We start from the raw sequence: 17,014 nt of genomic DNA on the forward strand, positions 1-17,014 counted from the left end.
TGATGTGGAGGTCCTTGATCCACTTGGACTTAAGCTTTGTACAGGGTGATAAGCATGGATCGATCTGCATTCTTCTACATGTTGCTCTCCAGTTGAACCAGCACCATTTGCTGAAAATGCTATCTTTTTTCCATTGGATGGTTTTGGCTCCTTTGTCAAAAATCAAGTGAACATAGGTGTGTGGGTTCATTTCTGGGTCTTCAATTCTATTCCATTGGTCTATCTGTCTGTCTCTGTACCAATACCATGCAGTTTTTATCACTATTGCTCTGTAATACTGCTTGAGTTCAGGGATAGTGATTCCCCCTGAAGTCCTTTTATTGTTGAGGATAGCTTTAGTTATCCTGGGTTTTTTGTTATTCCAGATGAATTTGTAAATTGTTCTGTCTAACTCTTTGAAGAATTGGATTGGTATTTTGATGGGGATTACATTGAATCTGTAGATTGCTTTTGGTAAAATGGCCATTTTTACTATATTATTCCTGCCAATCCATGAGCATGGGAGATCTTTCCATCTTCTGAGGTCTTCTTCAATTTCTTTTCTCAGTGTCTTGAAGTTCTTATTGTACAGATCTTTTACTTGCTTGGTTAAAGTCACACCGAGGTACTTTATATTATTTGGGTCTATTATGAAGGGTGTCGTTTCCCTAATTTCTTTCTCGGCTTGTTTCTCTTTTGTATAGAGGAAGGCAACTGATTTATTTGAGTTAATTTTATACCCAGCCACTTTGCTGAAGTTGTTTATCAGCTTTAGTAGTTCTCTGGTGGAACTTTTGGGATCACTTAAATATACTATCATGTCATCTGCAAATAGTGATATTTTGACCTCTTCTTTTCCGATCTGTATCCCTTTGATCTCCTTTTGTTGTCTGATTGCTCTGGCTAGAACTTCAAGAACTATATTGAATAAGTAGGGAGAGAGTGGGAAGCCTTGTCTAGTCCCTGATTTTAGTTGGATTGCTTCAAGTTTCTCTCCATTTAGTTTAATGTTAGCAACTGGTTTGCTGTATATGGCTTTTTGTATGTTTAGGTATGGGCCTTGAATTCCTATTCTTTCCAGGACTTTTATCATGAAGGGGTGTTGAATTTTGACAAATGCTTTCTCAGCATCTAATGAAATGATCATGTGGTTCTGTTCTTTCAGTTTGTTTATATAATGGATCACGTTGATGGTTTTCCGTATATTAAACCATCCCTGCATGCCTGGGATGAAGCCTACTTGATCATGGTGGATGATTGTTTTGATGTGCTCTTGAATTCGGTTTGCCAGAATTTTATTGAATATTTTTGCGTCGATATTCATAAGGGAAATTGGTCTGAAGTTCTCTTTCTTTGTTGTGTCTTTATGTGGTTTAGGTATAAGAGTGATTGTGGCTTCGTAGAAGGAATTCGGTAGGGCTCCATCTGTTTCAATTTTGTGGAATAGTTTGGATAATATTGGTATGAGGTCTTCTATGAAGGTTTGATAGAATTCTGCACTAAACCCGTCTGGACCTGGGCTCTTTTTGGTTGGGAGACCTTTAATGACTGCTTCTATTTCTTTAGGAGTTATGGGGTTGTTTAACTGGTTTATCTGTTCCTGATTTAACTTCGATACCTGGTATCTGTCTAGGAAATTGTCCATTTCCTGAAGATTTTCAAATTTTGTTGAATATAGGTTTTTATAGTAAGATCTGATGATTTTTTGAATTTCCTCTGAATCTGTAGTTTTGTCTCCCTTTTCATTTCTGATTTTGTTAATTTGGACGCACTCTCTGTGTCCTCTCGTTAGTCTGGCTAAGGGTTTATCTATCTTGTTGATTTTCTCAAAGAACCAACTTTTGGTTCTGTTGATTCTTTCTATGGTCCTTTTTGTTTCTACTTGGTTGATTTTAGCTCTGAGTTTGATTATTTCCTGCCTTCTACTCCTCCTGGGTGTATTTGCTTCTTTTTGTTCTAGAGCTTTTAGGTGTGCTGTCAAGCTGCTGACATATGCTCTTTCCTGTTTCTTTCTGCAGGCACTCAGCGCTATGAGTTTTCCTCTTAGCACAGCTTTCATTGTGTTCCATAAGTTTCAGTATGTTGTACCTTCATTTTCATTAAATTCTAAAAAGTCTTTAATTTCTTTCTTTATTTCTTCCTTGATCAGGTTATCATTGAGTAGAGCATTGTTCAATTTCCACGTATATGTGGGCATTCTTCCCTTACTGTTATTGAAGACCAGTTTTAGGCCGTGGTGGTCCGATAGCACGCATGGGATTATTTCTATCTTTCTGTACCTGTTGAGGCCCGTTTTTTGACCAATTATATGGTCAATTTTGGAGAAAGTACCATGAGGAGCTGAGAAGAAGGTATATCCTTTTGCTTTAGGATAGAATGTTCTATAAATATCCGTTAAGTCCATTTGGCTCATGACTTCTCTTAGTCTGTCGACATCACTGTTTAATTTCTGTTTCCATGATCTGTCCATTGATGAGAGTGGGGTGTTGAAATCTCCCACTGTTTTTGTGTGAGGTGCAATGTGTGTTTTGAGCTTTAGTAAGGTTTCTTTTACATATGCAGGTGCCCTTGTATTTGGGGCATAGATATTTAGGATTGAGAGTTCATCTTGGTGGATTTTTCCTTTGATGAATATGAAGTGTCCTTCCTTATCTTTTTTGATGACTTTTAGTTGGAAATTGATTTTATTTGATATTAGAATGGCTACTCCAGCTTGCTTCTTCCGACCATTTGCTTGGAAAGTTGTTTTCCAGCCTTTCATTCTGAGGTAGTGTCTGTCTTTGTCTCTGATGTGTGTTTCCTGTAGGTAGCAGAATGCAGGGTCCTCGTTGCGTATCCAGTTTGTTAATCTATGTCTTTTTATTGGGGAGTTGAGGCCATTGATATTGAGAGATATTAAGGAATAGTGATTATTGTTTCCCTTTATATTCATATTTGGATGTGAGGTTATGTTTGTGTGCTTTCATTCTCTTTGTTTTGTTGCCAAGACGATTAGTTTCTTGCTTCTTCTAGGGTATATCTTGCCTCCTTATGTTGGGCTTTACCATTTATTATCCTTTGTAGTGCTGGATTTGTAGAAAGATATTGTGTAAATTTGTTTTTGTCATGGAATATCTTGGTTTCTCCATCAATGTTAATTGAGAGTTTTGCTGGATACAGTAACCTGGGCTGGCATTTGTGTTCTCTTAGGGTCTGTATGACATCAGTCCTGGATCTTCTGGCCTTCATAGTTTCTGGCGAGAAGTCTGGTGTGATTCTGATAGGTCTCCCTTTATATGTTACTTGACCTTTTTCCCTTACTGCTTTTAATATTGTTTCTTTATTTTGTGCGTTTGGTGTTTTGACAATTATGTGACGGGAGGTGTTTCTTTTCTGGTCCAATCTATTTGGAGTTCTGTAGGCTTCTTGTATGTCTATGGGTATCTCTTTTTTTAGGTTAGGGATGTTTTCTTCTATGATTTTGTTGAAGATATTTACTGGTCCTTTGAGCTGGGAGTCTTCACTCTCTTCTATACCTATTATCCTTAGGTTTGATCTTCTCATTGTGTCCTGGATTTCCTGTATGTTTTGGACCAGTAGCTTTTTCCACTTTACATTATCTTTGACAGTTGAGTCAATGATTTCTATGGAATCTTCTGCTCCTGAGATTCTCTCTTCCATCTCTTGTATTCTGTTGGTGAAGCTTGTATCTACAGCTCCTTGTCTCTTCTTGTGGTTTTCTGTATCCAGGGTTGTTTCCATGTGTTCTTTCTTGATTGCTTCTATTTCCATTTTTAATTCCTTCAACTGTTTGATTGTGTTTTCCTGAAATTCTTTCAGGGATTTTTGCGATTCCTCTCTGTAGGCTTCTACTTGTTTATTAATGTTTTCCTGTGTTTCCCTAAGTGTGTTCATGTCTTTCTTGAAGTCTTCCAGCATCATGATCAAATATGATTTTGAAACTAGATCTTGCTTTTCTGGTGTGTTTGGATATTCCATGTTTGTTTTGGTGGGAGAATTGGGCTCCGATGATGGTATGTAGTCTTGGTTTCTGTTACTTGGGTTCCTGCGCTTGCCTCTCGCCATCAGATTATCTCTAGTGTTACTTTGTTCTGCTATTTCTGACAGTGGCTAGACTGTCCTATAAGCCTGTGTGTCAGGAGTGCTGTAGACCTGTTTTCCTCTCTTTCAGTCAGTTATGGGGACAGAGTGTTCTGCTTTCGGGCGTGTAGTTTTTCCTCTCTACAGGTCTTCAGCTGTTCCTGTGGGCCTGTGTCTTGAGTTCACCAGGCAGCTTTCTTGCAGCAGAAAATTTGGTCTTACCTGTGGTCCCGAGGCTCAAGTTCGCTCGTGGGGTGCTTCCCACGGACTCTCTGCATCGGCAGCAACCAGGAAGACCTGTGCCGCCCCTTCCGGGAGCTTCAGTGCACCAGGGTTCCAGATGGTCTTTGGCTTTTTCCTCTGGCGTCCGAGATGTGTGTGCAGGGAGCAGTCTCTTCTGGTTTCCCAGGCTTGTCTGCCTCTCTGAAGGTTTAGCTCTCCCTCCCACGGGATTTGGGTGCAGAGAACTGTTTATCCGGTCTGTTTCTTTCAGGTTCTGGCGGTGTCTCAGGCAGGTGTCCTGCCGCTCTTGGGCCCTCCCCCACGTGAGCCCAGAGGCCTTATACAGTTTCCTCTTGGGCCAGGGATGTGGGCAGGGGTGATCAGTGTTGGTGGTCTCTTCCGCTCTGCAGCCTCAGGAGTGTCCACCTGACCAGGCGGTTGGGTCTCTCTCTCACCGGGCTATTTATTTACATTTCAAATGTTATCCTCTGTCACTGTTTCCAGTCCATAAAACCCCTATCTGATTTCCCTTTCCCCTGCTTCCATAAGGGTGTTCCCCAACCCAACAAACCCATCCCTTCCTGTCTCCCCGCCCTCACATTCCCCTACACTGGGGCATTGAACCTTGGAAGGACCAAAGTCCTCTCCTTCCATTGATGCCCAACAAGGCCATCCTCTGCTACATATGTAGCTGTAGCAGTGGGTCTGTCCAAGTGTATTCTTTGGATGGTGGTTTAGTCTCTGGGAGCTGTGGTTGGTTGGTATTATTTTTATGGGGTTGCAAACCCTTCAGCTCCTTCAATACTTACTCTAACTTCCCCATTGGGGACCATTCTCAGCTCAATGGTTAGCTGAGAGCATCTGCCTCTGTATTTGTTATAATCTGGCAGAGGCTCTCAAGAGGCTCACACTCCTGTCAGCATTTACTTCATGGAATCAGCAATATTACCTGGTTTTGAAGACTGTATATGGGCTGGATACACAGGTGAGGCATCTCTGGATGGCCTTTCATTCTGTCTCTGCTCAAAACTTTATGTCCATATTTTCTCCTATAAATATCTTTGATCCTGTTTCTAAGAAATCCTGAAACTTTGCTCATCCTTCTTCTTGTGTACATATATATATATATATATATATATATATATATATATATCACATTTACTGTATCTATTCCTCTGTTGAAGGGCATTTGGGTTCTTTCCAGCCTCTGGCTATTACAAACAAGACTTCTATGAAAATAGTGGAGCATGTTTCCTTGTTATATGTTGGAGCATCTTTTGCGTATATGCCCAGGAGTGATATAGCTGGATCCTTAGGTAGTGCAATGTCCAATTTTCTGAGGACCCTCCAGACAGATTTCCAGAGTGGTTATACCAGCTTGCAATACAGCCCAAAATGTAGCAGTGTTTCTCTTTCTCTATATCCTTGACAGGATCTGTGGTTACCTGAGATTTTTATCTTAGCCACTCTGAGTGGTGTGAGGTGGACTCTCAGGGTTGTTTTGATTTGCATTTCCTTGATGACTAAGGATGTTGAGCATTTCTTTAGGTAGTTCTTAGCCATTTGCTATTCCTCAGTTTAGAATTTTTTGTTTAGCTCTGCACCCCATTTTTAATAGGGTTATTTGATTCTCTGGAGTCTAATTTCTTGAGTTCTTTATATATATTGAATATTAGCCCTTTATTAGATACAGGATTAGTAAAGATATTTTCCCAATCTGTTGGTTGTCATTTTGTCCTAATAACAGTGTCCTTTGCCTTACAGAAGCTTTGCAGTTTTATGAGGTCCCATTGACAATTATTGATCTTAGAGCATAAACCATTGGCATTCTGCTCAGGAAAAATTTCCCAGTGCCCATATGTTCAAGGCTCTTCCCCACATTTTCTTCTATTAGGTTGAGTGTACCTGGTTTGATATGGAGGTCCTTGATCAACTTGGACTTGACCTTTGTACAGAGCAGTAAGAATGGATCAATTTGTATTCTTCTATGTGCTCACCACCAGGTGAAACAACACAATTTCCTGAAAATGCTCTCTTTTTTCCCTCTGGATGGTTTTAGTTCTTTGTCAAAGATCAAGTGAACTTAGCTGTGTGGTTTCATTTCTGGGTCTTCAATTCTGTTCCACTGATCTATCTGTGTGTCTCTGTACCAATACCATACAGTTATGGTCACTATTACACTATAATACAGCTTGAGGTCAGGGATGGTGATTTCCCCAGAAGTTCTTTCATTTTTTTCCTATTTTATTGGGTATTTTTTACTTTTTTTTCTTTTTTTTTTCTTTTTTTTTTTTCAGAGCTGGGGACCGAACCCAGGGCCTTGCGCTTGCTAGGCAAGCACTCTATCACTGAGCTAAATCCCCAACACCTATTTATTTTTCAAATGTGATCCCTGTTCCTGGTTTTCTGTCTATAATCCCCATGTCCAGTCCCATAACCTCCTGCTTCTATGAGGGTGTTCCCCCACCTACCCCTTCCTGTCTCCCTGCCCTGACATTCCCCTACACTGGGGCATTGAACCTTGGCAGGACCAAGAGCTACTCTTCCCATTGATGCCAACAAGGCCATCCTCTGCTACATATGCAGCTGGAGCACTAGGACTGGCCATGTGCACTCTTTGGATGGTGGTTTAGTTACTGGGAGCTCTGGTTGGTTGGTATTGAAATTCTCATGGAATTTCAAACCCCTTCAGCTTCTTAAATTCTTTCTCTAACTTCTCATTTTTGGATCCCATTCTCATTTCAATGGTTAGATGCAATCATCCACCTCTGAACTTGTCATGCTCTGGCAGAATCTACAAGCTGGTTCAACCACTCTGGAACTCAGTCTCAAGGTTCCTCAGAAAATTGAACATAGTACTACCTGAGGACACAGGCATTCCTCCTGGGAATACTCCCAAAAGATGCTCCAACATATAGCTCGCTCCACTATGTTCATAGCAACCTTATTTGTAATAGCCAGAAGCTGAAAAAAACCCAAATGTCTTTCAACAGAGTAATGGACACAGAAAATGTGGTACATTGACATAACGAAGTCTTACTCAATTATCCAAAACAATGAATTTATGAAATTCCTAGTGAAATGTTGGAAGTAGAAGATATCATTCTGAGTGAGGTAACCCAAATAGAAAAAACACACATGGCATGCACTCATTGATAAGTGAATATTAGCCCATAGTTCTTTTATTTTTGAGAATAGTTTTGCTTTCCTGTGTTTTTTTTCCCCAAATGAATTTTCAAATTGACCTTTCTAACTCTATGAAGAACTGAGTTGGAAATTTGATAGGGATTGCTTTTAATCTATAGGTTGCTTTTGGCAAGATGACCATTTTTACTATATTAATCCTGCCAATCCAGGAGCATGAGTAATCTTTCCATCTTCTGAGATTTTCTTCAGAGACTTGAAGTTCTTGTCATACATATCTTTCACTTGCTTGGTTAGAGTCGTACCAAGGTATTTTATATTATTTTTGACTATTGTGAATGATCTTGTTTCCTACTTTCTTTCTCAGCCTGTTTATCCTTTGAGTCGAGGAAGGCTATTGATTTGTTTGAGTTTATTTTATACCTAGCATCTTTGCTGAAGTTGTTTATCAGGTTTAAGAGTTCTCTGTTGGACTTTTGTGGTCACTTAAATATACTGTCATATCATTGTGATATTATGACTTGTCAAGAATCTTTCATACTACAAATAAAAGGTATTGTAATACTTACAAAATATTGTGTGATACTCTTCCCCATGGCTGATTTGTAGTACTCTAATCTCAGCTATGTTGACTATTTTTTTCACAACCTTTTTTCTTCTGTAACTGAGTCTTCCCTGGGGAGGAATTTACTATTTGCAATTTAGGTTATCAAATATTTTATATATATAAACTTTTCTTTAGTATATCAGTTGTTAATATTTATTATCATCATAAAGTTTGACGGCATTTTTCTTCTGATTTTCAGGTAGGAATATTTTACTCAGTAAGGGCAAGAAGAGAAATTGATTTCTCTCTGTAAAGAGTGTCTTTTCCCACCTTGGCTGTGGAACTTGCATGGCCATAATTTAAAGAACAAATGAACAAGACTGACAAAACCACCTCTCTTTGAGAACATCCAATCTATCTCTGGAAGATATCCCTGAAAGAATAATCTGTTGCATACTGAGGAGCATTTGTCAGAATTCAGGAAGTAAACCCAAGAGAATGTAAGTTTCAGAAATGATATACTATGTGTAACCACTGCAATGTACACCAACAATTATAACCATCAGTAAGAATATGGCCATTTAAATAATAATTACATTTCACTGCATTTTATTTAATATTACAATGTAAAAACTGTTTATCTAGTATATACTATGAATTTACTTTTGCATTCTTCCAAGTATTATACAAATCACTATATTGAATGATTTTCATATATTCTAACATTATCTGTTATCTGCTATGAACTTATTATCATTGTATGTTAAGTATAATCCCAAAACACAGAGTAGTTAACGTAGAAAATATTCATGAGAAAAATAATTATTTATTTGAATTTTAAAACAAAACCCATCAAGCCATCGCTAAAAGCAAAGTTTATTCTTTATGATTCCCTCTCCCTCTCCCTTCCTCTTATCTCTGTCTTCTCTCTCTCTCTCTCTCTCTCTCTCTCCCTCTCTCTCTCCCTCTCTCTCTCTCTCTCTTCTCCCTGTGTGTATGTTTGTTTGCATATGTATATTGTATGTATATTTGTATATGAGTTTGTGTATATTCTACAGCACTATATGCATTTTCCCTAGTTGTTTTAAACAATTTTTTGATCCTGACTTACAAATCGATAATGAACTTAATGAACTTTTGATAAAACTTGCAGTCATATCTTACTTGATCCTGATAGAGGGATTATTGTAGTATAATAGATCATGAATGGGTCATCCCTGGTATCTCAAAATAAAATATTGTTAGTTCCCTTATATACTGACATTCTAGCTATATTCTGTCATTTATTCAAATATTTCAGAACATCATACAATTAAGAATATAATATAACCATGGATATTTAAAGGTATACTCATTAAACAGTATTCTCTTTAACTCATGAGTCTCTTGAGTTCCCAAAGCTCCTTTAGCAAGGTGAAGTGACACTATCCTACAATGCAAGCACTCTAGATGTTGAACTATGATAGTTAGGAGCCGAAGACAAGCTATTTTTCATAGTGAGAGCATAATTTCAAAGGGAGTAATAAACAATAATAAATGCTTATTTTATGGCTATCTCTCTTGTTTTGACATTCTTGACTACCCAGGGAATTTTGTTCTCTCAAAATTTGCACCACAGGCAATCATCAAGTTGGTTGTATTGGTGAAACATTAAACACCTAAAGAAATGTTCAACATCTTTAGTCATAAGGGAAATGCAACTCAAAACAACCCTGAGATTTCACCTCACACCAGTGAGAATGGCTAAGATCAAAAACTCAGGGGACAACAGATGCTGGCGAGGATGTGGAGGAAGAGGAACACTACTCCATTGTTGGTGGGATTGCAAACTGGTACAACCATTCTGGAAATCAGTCTGGAGAATCCTCAGAAAATTGGACATTGAACTGCCTGAGGATCCAGCTATACCTCTCTTGGGCATATACCCAAAAGATGCCCCAACATATAAAAAAGACACGTGCTCCACTATGCTCATTGCAGCCTTATTTATAATAGCCAGAAGCTGGAAAGAACCCAGATGCCCTTCAACAGAGGAATGGATACAGAAAATGTGGTACATCTACACAATGGAATATTACTCAGCTATCAAAAACAACGACTTTATGAAATTCGTAGGCAAATGGTTGGAACTGGAAAACATCATCCTGAGTGAGCTAACCCAATCACAGAAAGACATACATGGTATGCACTCATTGATAAGTGGCTATTAGCCCAAATGCTTGAATTACCCTAGATGCCTAGAGCAAATGAAACTCAAGACGGATGATCAAAATGTGAATGCTTCACTCCTTCTTTAAAAGGGGAACAAGAATACCCTTGGCAGGGAAGAGAGAGGCAAAGATTAAAACAGAGACTGAAGGAACACCCATTCAGAGTCTGCCCCACATGTGGCCCATACATATATAGCCACCCAATTAGACAAGATGGATGAAGCAAAGAAGTGCAGACCGACAGGAGCCGGATGTAGATCGCTCCTAAGAGACACAGCCAGAATACAGCAAATACAGAGGCGAATGCCAGCAGCAAACCACTGAACTGAGAATAGGACCCCCGTTGAAGGAATCAGAGAAAGAACTGGAAGAGCTTGAAGGGGCTCGAGACTCCATATGTACAACAATGCCAAGCAACCAGAGCTTCCAGGGACTAAGCCCCTACCCAAAGACTATACATGGACTGACCCTGGACTCTGACCTCATAGGTAGCAATGCATATCCTAGTAAGAGCACCAGTGGAAGGGGAAGCCCTGGGTCCTGCTAAGACTGAACCCCCAGTGAACTAGACTGGTGGGGGGAGGGCGGCAATGGGGGGAGGGTTGGGAGGGGAACACCCATAAGGAAGGGGAGGGGGGAGGGGGATGTTTGCCCGGATACCGGGAAAGGGAATAACACTTGAAATGTATATAAGAAATACTCAATTAATAAAAAAAATATAAAAAAATATAACATTGAAAGATTTCCCCCTTCTTTATCATGATTAATTGGAAACCTTCATCTTGTGTTCCCCTGTTTCCACATTTATCATCTTTTCCACTATTGCTAACCTTTATTCTCAATATATCTCTCATCCTACCTCTGGTAAGCCTTGCTGAATATACTCCATTGTTTTGTTAAAATAATCCACAATGTTTGTCTGTCTGTTTATAGTTTTATTGGTCTTTATTACACTCTCAGTCATCTTTTTTCAAGTTTGTTATTTTCTGTTTACCATGACAATTTAAGATAATAGCTAATTTTGGCCAATATTTGGAAAGTAGAGTCCATTGTAGTGGAAAGCAGGAGTGTGATGCAGCTAGTAACATGAATGCTGGTAAATGTTCAGCTCATGTTTTTGTTTTGATTCTACCCTCTAGGTGAGTACTGTTCCCTCAGTCATACCTCTCAAACAACCTATTCTAGAACCTCAGTCAAAGATATTCAAAGAATTTGACTCCTATGTGATTCTAGATATTGTAGCTGATGATACTAATGATTCCAAAACTGGAAACAAAGTTTTTATGCTACATTGTATTGGACCTACATCACATGTATTCTCTTAGTGCTTATGCAAAAACAGAGTTAAGAGATTGAATCTCACCATAGTTCTTTTACCATTGAATTCTAATAAGACTGGAAAGACTGTGAATATTCTTGGAAACTTTATAAAGACTAGACACAGTTTGAATTATAAGAAGGAACTGAGACTTATGGGTAGTGGGTAGAATGTTATGGTTCAACACAACACATTTAAATGACAGATTAGTGATGGCTAACTTTGGTCACTTAGTAATATTAACTTCTTAACTTTATGTATCATCAGGGGCTTTTCCAAAGATGGCCATCTTTAGGTTTGTCTGTTGTGACTTCTATGGGGTGAGTTAAGTGCTGAAGGAAGATTTGCCCTGATTCTGAACAGCACCATGCCATGAGCATAGCTCCAACACAAAAGAAAAAGAAAAAAAATCTGAAAGAATGCTAGCCCCTTTCTTTCCCTTCTGATACACTTCATGTATAACAATCATCTTTTTGATTCTCGCGCAACTGCTGAGAGTCAAACATGTCATCAAACAATTGTTATCAGGAGAGTACACTAAAACTTTTGTCCACAATAAAAATTTCTTTTACATTGCTTACTGTTGAGCATTTCTCACGTCAACAAGGAAGGCAACTAAGCAGGAATGTGCTTGTAATAATGAAAAAAGTAAATGTGACAAACCAGGTGTTATCTGTTTGGTTCAAAGACTAAGCTATTCAAATATACTATATTTATGCATTATACTTATAAGGAACAATTTTTATTTCTAAGATGTGATATATGATATCAAAATATCAAATTTATGATTTTAATTTAAATTGTAGACAGGTAGATTTTTTTTTCTAGTGGTATATCTTGTTTTGGAGAATGCAAGCTCAATAAACAAAGAAAGAACACATTCTGAATATTTTGGAAAGCATAATTTTCACATTACAATTTTTCTCATGATATTTTACATCAAAGTCCACATTGTCATAATTTATCATAAAATCAACTATAAAGAGAAAGGGTACATACATATGTTTGAAAGTAGGAATGAGTTTAGATAAGTATACATTAACTATGTTAATAATAGAGTGTCCAATAATAAAACTGTGAGTATTAACCATATTAAATTAAAGAAAATCATATTAGGGAATAGAGGTTATCTGAATGCAATATTAATATTGATGATAGTAAAAACTTGAAATTTAATTATACTGCATCAAATGCCTAAACATAACATGTACTAAATAATAAGATTCTTTATCTGATGCTTCTATTTCTTTCTCCATTCATCTTTTATATACAGAGAGTGAAGAAAGTCTTTTACAGAGGAGAAAATAATAAAGGCCCTTTAAAAGCCACATAGCATCAAGTTAGAGATGGGGTTGCCATCCCACAGTCAACAACTCTGACCCCTAATTGTTCCTGTTCAAAAGAACTTCAAGGACAAATATGGAGAAGAGCCTGAGGATAACAAAATGCAGAAACAGGCCTAAATTGGGATCCAGGTCAAGGGGAGGCCCCAGGACTATTCCTGAGGCTATGGTGTGCTCCCAAAATAGGGCTTATCATGACTGCCCTCTGAATGACCCAACAAGCAGCTGAAAGAGTCAGATGCTGATATATACACCCAACCAAATGACAGAAGCTGCTCACCCTTGTGGTTGAATTAGGGAAAGGCTGGAAGAAGCTAAGAAGGCAGGCAACCTTGTAGCAAGACTAGCTATCTCAACTAACATGGACTGCTCAGATTTCTCAGACACTGGGCCACCAACCAGACAGCATACACCAGTTAATATGAGGCTCCCAACACATATACAACAGAGGACAGCCAGGTATGAACTCAGTCAGAGAAGATGCACCTAACCCTCAAGAGACTGGAGGCCCTAGGGAATTTAGAGGTATAATGGGGTGGGGGTAGGGGGTCAGGACATCCTCGTGAAGATAGATGGGATAGGAGGAGGTGTCTGATGTGGAACAGTCATGGGTGGACTGGGAAGGGGATAAAGTCTGGACTGTAAAAAATATTTAAATAAAAATGTTTTAAAATGCCACATAGCATGGTGTTTGACGGAGGCTCTAACGTGGACATTTCGACACTTGATATCATTAGAAATTCTTTCCTATGAGTCTTATGAATGACTGAGGATGCAAAAAAGTGACTCCAGTTATGTTTTAAAATAGCAAACAAAAGTATGTTTCTTTGACCCAAGAAATTTTATTTATAACAAAAGCAGAAACGTTGCTTTTATTTGGAACACTTCTACCAGAAGAGGCTTTTAACTCAAATTTAAGTAGCCCATTGGAGATGAAGGCTCTAAAATGAAACCATGAGATATATTTTAAATAAAATCAACAGCAAATTTTAGTTCTCATACGCCCTGTATTGTTTGATTTGCTTTGATTTTTACAGTATATTTTCTTGTCTCTCAGTAAGAAGAAAATTGCATTTTTCCTCTACAGGTATAGTGTAGGAGATCTATTTGATCGTTAGATGAACTTCTGTCTCATGCTGTAGAAAGAATTTTTGAAGTAAGTGCTTTATGACTCACCTAAATATACTGCTAGAGAATTCTATTATGTAAGGTTGAAAGGAGTCTTTTGTCTAAAAAAAGAACTTCCTCTCTTTATCACAAAATCTTGCTGTGACTAAACAGAACTTTTGAATTAGAAATTGCTTTACTCTATTGAACTATGTAAGGTTGTATAAGGTTGCCCATTTGAATAATGTTACTTCTCTTATAATACTTTGTTGGCATATATTGAACAAGATTGGTTATAAAGATTCACTTTCTGTTCTACAGTAAAGAAAAAATGAGCCAATAATCAGATACTATGGAAAAGCTTCCATAATTTTAATTAATATCGCACACAAATCCCTTTTTATGTTTGAAGATTTTTCTGGATCAAATTGTGATAGATATAGGTTAAAGAGTCTTCGGTTATAGATATTGTCAAGCTGTTAGCAGTTCTGGGCATGAGGTAAATGGTAACATCATTTGTATGTGAATATTTTAGAGGATGTTAAGTCTAGACTGAATGGAGGATAGACTTCAGGCTGATCAGGGTCACAACCATCTTCCTCAGCTCTTCAATTTTTACACAGAGCAACTAAGTTTGCCAGGTAAAAAATGATAGCCCTTATGCAACATAGGCTTGTCGATGGACTGCAACATCAGTACAAACACTGCAAGCAGTAACCTACCAGTTAACATTCTAAAGGAATGGAAATGAGTTTCAGAGCTAAATGAGAAATGTGCATAGAAAACTTCACTAGTATGAGTGTGCCCTAAGGATCAATTGAACAAAACATTCACACACACATGATTTGTTGGGGGCGTCATATCAACTGGTATATGCTGTCTGGTTGGTGGCCCAGTGTCTGAGAGTTCTCGGGGGTCCATGTGTGTAATAGATGAGAGCAAGGTAGCATTAGTAGATGAATAGGTGATACACAGATGACAGATGATGGATGGATAGATAGATAATACACATAATACATACATATATGCATGCTTATACAGAATCTTACTGATTAGAATTTTGAATCAGAATATTTAAACAAGATCTATGTCAATTTTCTTTGCATCATGTGACTTGATCAATATTCTTTTTTTTTTTAATTTATCAAATGATTTAAATAACTGCAAGTAGATAAGTGTGGTGGTTTGAATATGCTTACCCTACAAGGAGTGATGGTATTAGGAAATGTATCCTTGTTGAAATAGGTATGGCCTTGTTGGAGAATGTATGTTTCTGTGCCGGTAGGCTTTACCCATTTGTCTCCTGTTTGCCTTTGCAACAATACGTAGACCTTTCAGCTCCTCAAGCACCATGCCTGCCTGGATGCTGCCATGCTCCCCTCTGACATGATGATAATGAATTGAAACTCTGAACCTGTAAGCCAGCGCCAATTAAATGTTTTCCTTTACAACAGTTGCCTTGGTCATTGAGTCTCTTCACAGCAATGGAAACCCTAAGAGAGTAGCTTTTCCAGTCTGGTATTTTATAATTGTGTACTTTACCCAGAGTTTTTGTTTTTACTTTTTCTGCATTTACCATAAAGCTTAGTTTTAAATTGATATGTATTCCCTAAGTTTACACATTTGGTTAAATAAATTTTATTACTCACTTTTTATCGTTCATATTATTAAATTTAGAATTACAAGTTGAAATAATTGGAGGGAATATTTTGTTTATTATAGTTGCACCAGATCTATTTTTCTAAAGCACTTCATTTTTTTTAACTGTAATTGAAGTTGTAAATATAATCATATTTAAAAGCAAACAATACTTAAATTCATGTACATATGTAATGAGAGAGTCCATCCCTTATTATAGTATATAGACAATGGATAAGTCTAAAGGACATAGTATACTGTACAATTTTACAAACAGATGTAAATAAATTGTAATAAATTGCAGTAATTATTATAGTAATCCTGACATCATGTATTTTAAATAAAGAGCATTAACTAATATGCCTTTAGAATGTGGATCACAGACAGCTATGACACCACCCAGCACAAGTTTATGACCTTGAGAGAATGCCTCTTCTGTGTTGTGATATTATAATTACAGATTATGTGGTCTTTCTGATTCTATAGTCATACAGATCACTCCCAATGACCAGATTTCTCTAATTTTAGGCATTTTAAAAATAATATATTTCCTAGTCTCTTATTCACAACTTCCTGATAATTATCCTTATTACAGATGACTGACGAGAGTCATATTTAACTGTTCTTTCTCTATGTATAAATCAGAAGATGTGGGAGTCTAGGATTGTTTTCTTCACAATTTTAAGTGTTCACGAAATGGAAGAGAATGTTGGATCATGTGTTGGAGTCAGAGAATGGGAAGTTTTAGTAACTGGGTCACTTAGTTCAGAATCTATTCACATTGCAAAAGACTGTGTGTGTGTCAGCTGTCAAAGGTCCACTTCAAATGGATATTTTTGGATACTTTTCGGAAGAAAGGAGAGGCCTTTCTGGCATCTGTTTTCAACCTGCTCTATACTTTAAATCTTCCTGTTTCTCTAACGTGAAATGGTCTAGAATCTCCTTCAAACATTCAAATGTTTTATTGAATTAAAAGGCAATGGTAATTCATACTTCTTGTTTCTTAGTTTACTAAAATTGAATGTTTATTTTCCCCTTGCTTCCTTGAGTTCTGTGGTGAGTATCCTGAATGTTTATTTAATGTGTTAATAAGATTGTTTAAAATACCATATAGAACTTCCTAGAATGAAATATGATAAGAACTTACCAATATTATTTAGCCATATACGAATTTTGGGAAAAGAAGAGAGTATGAACATTTATAAAACAATCTACTAGTATTCTTTGATTGCACATGATAATTCCTTCAGTGTTTTTCTTTAATGGTGATGAAGAACTGCCACATATTTCTGCCAGTAGCATTTATGGTAGTGTTAATGGTAATGGTATTACTGGTAATAGTGTTGGTAGTGGCAGTGATAGTGTTAGTAGTGCTAACATGGTGGTGGTGGTGGACAGTTTTTTGTAACTTTAAGCTATGTATTTA

The sequence above is a fragment of the Rattus norvegicus genome, chromosome 2, assembly GCF_036323735.1.
Source record: "Rattus norvegicus strain BN/NHsdMcwi chromosome 2, GRCr8, whole genome shotgun sequence".
Lineage (NCBI taxonomy): Eukaryota > Metazoa > Chordata > Mammalia > Rodentia > Muridae > Rattus > Rattus norvegicus.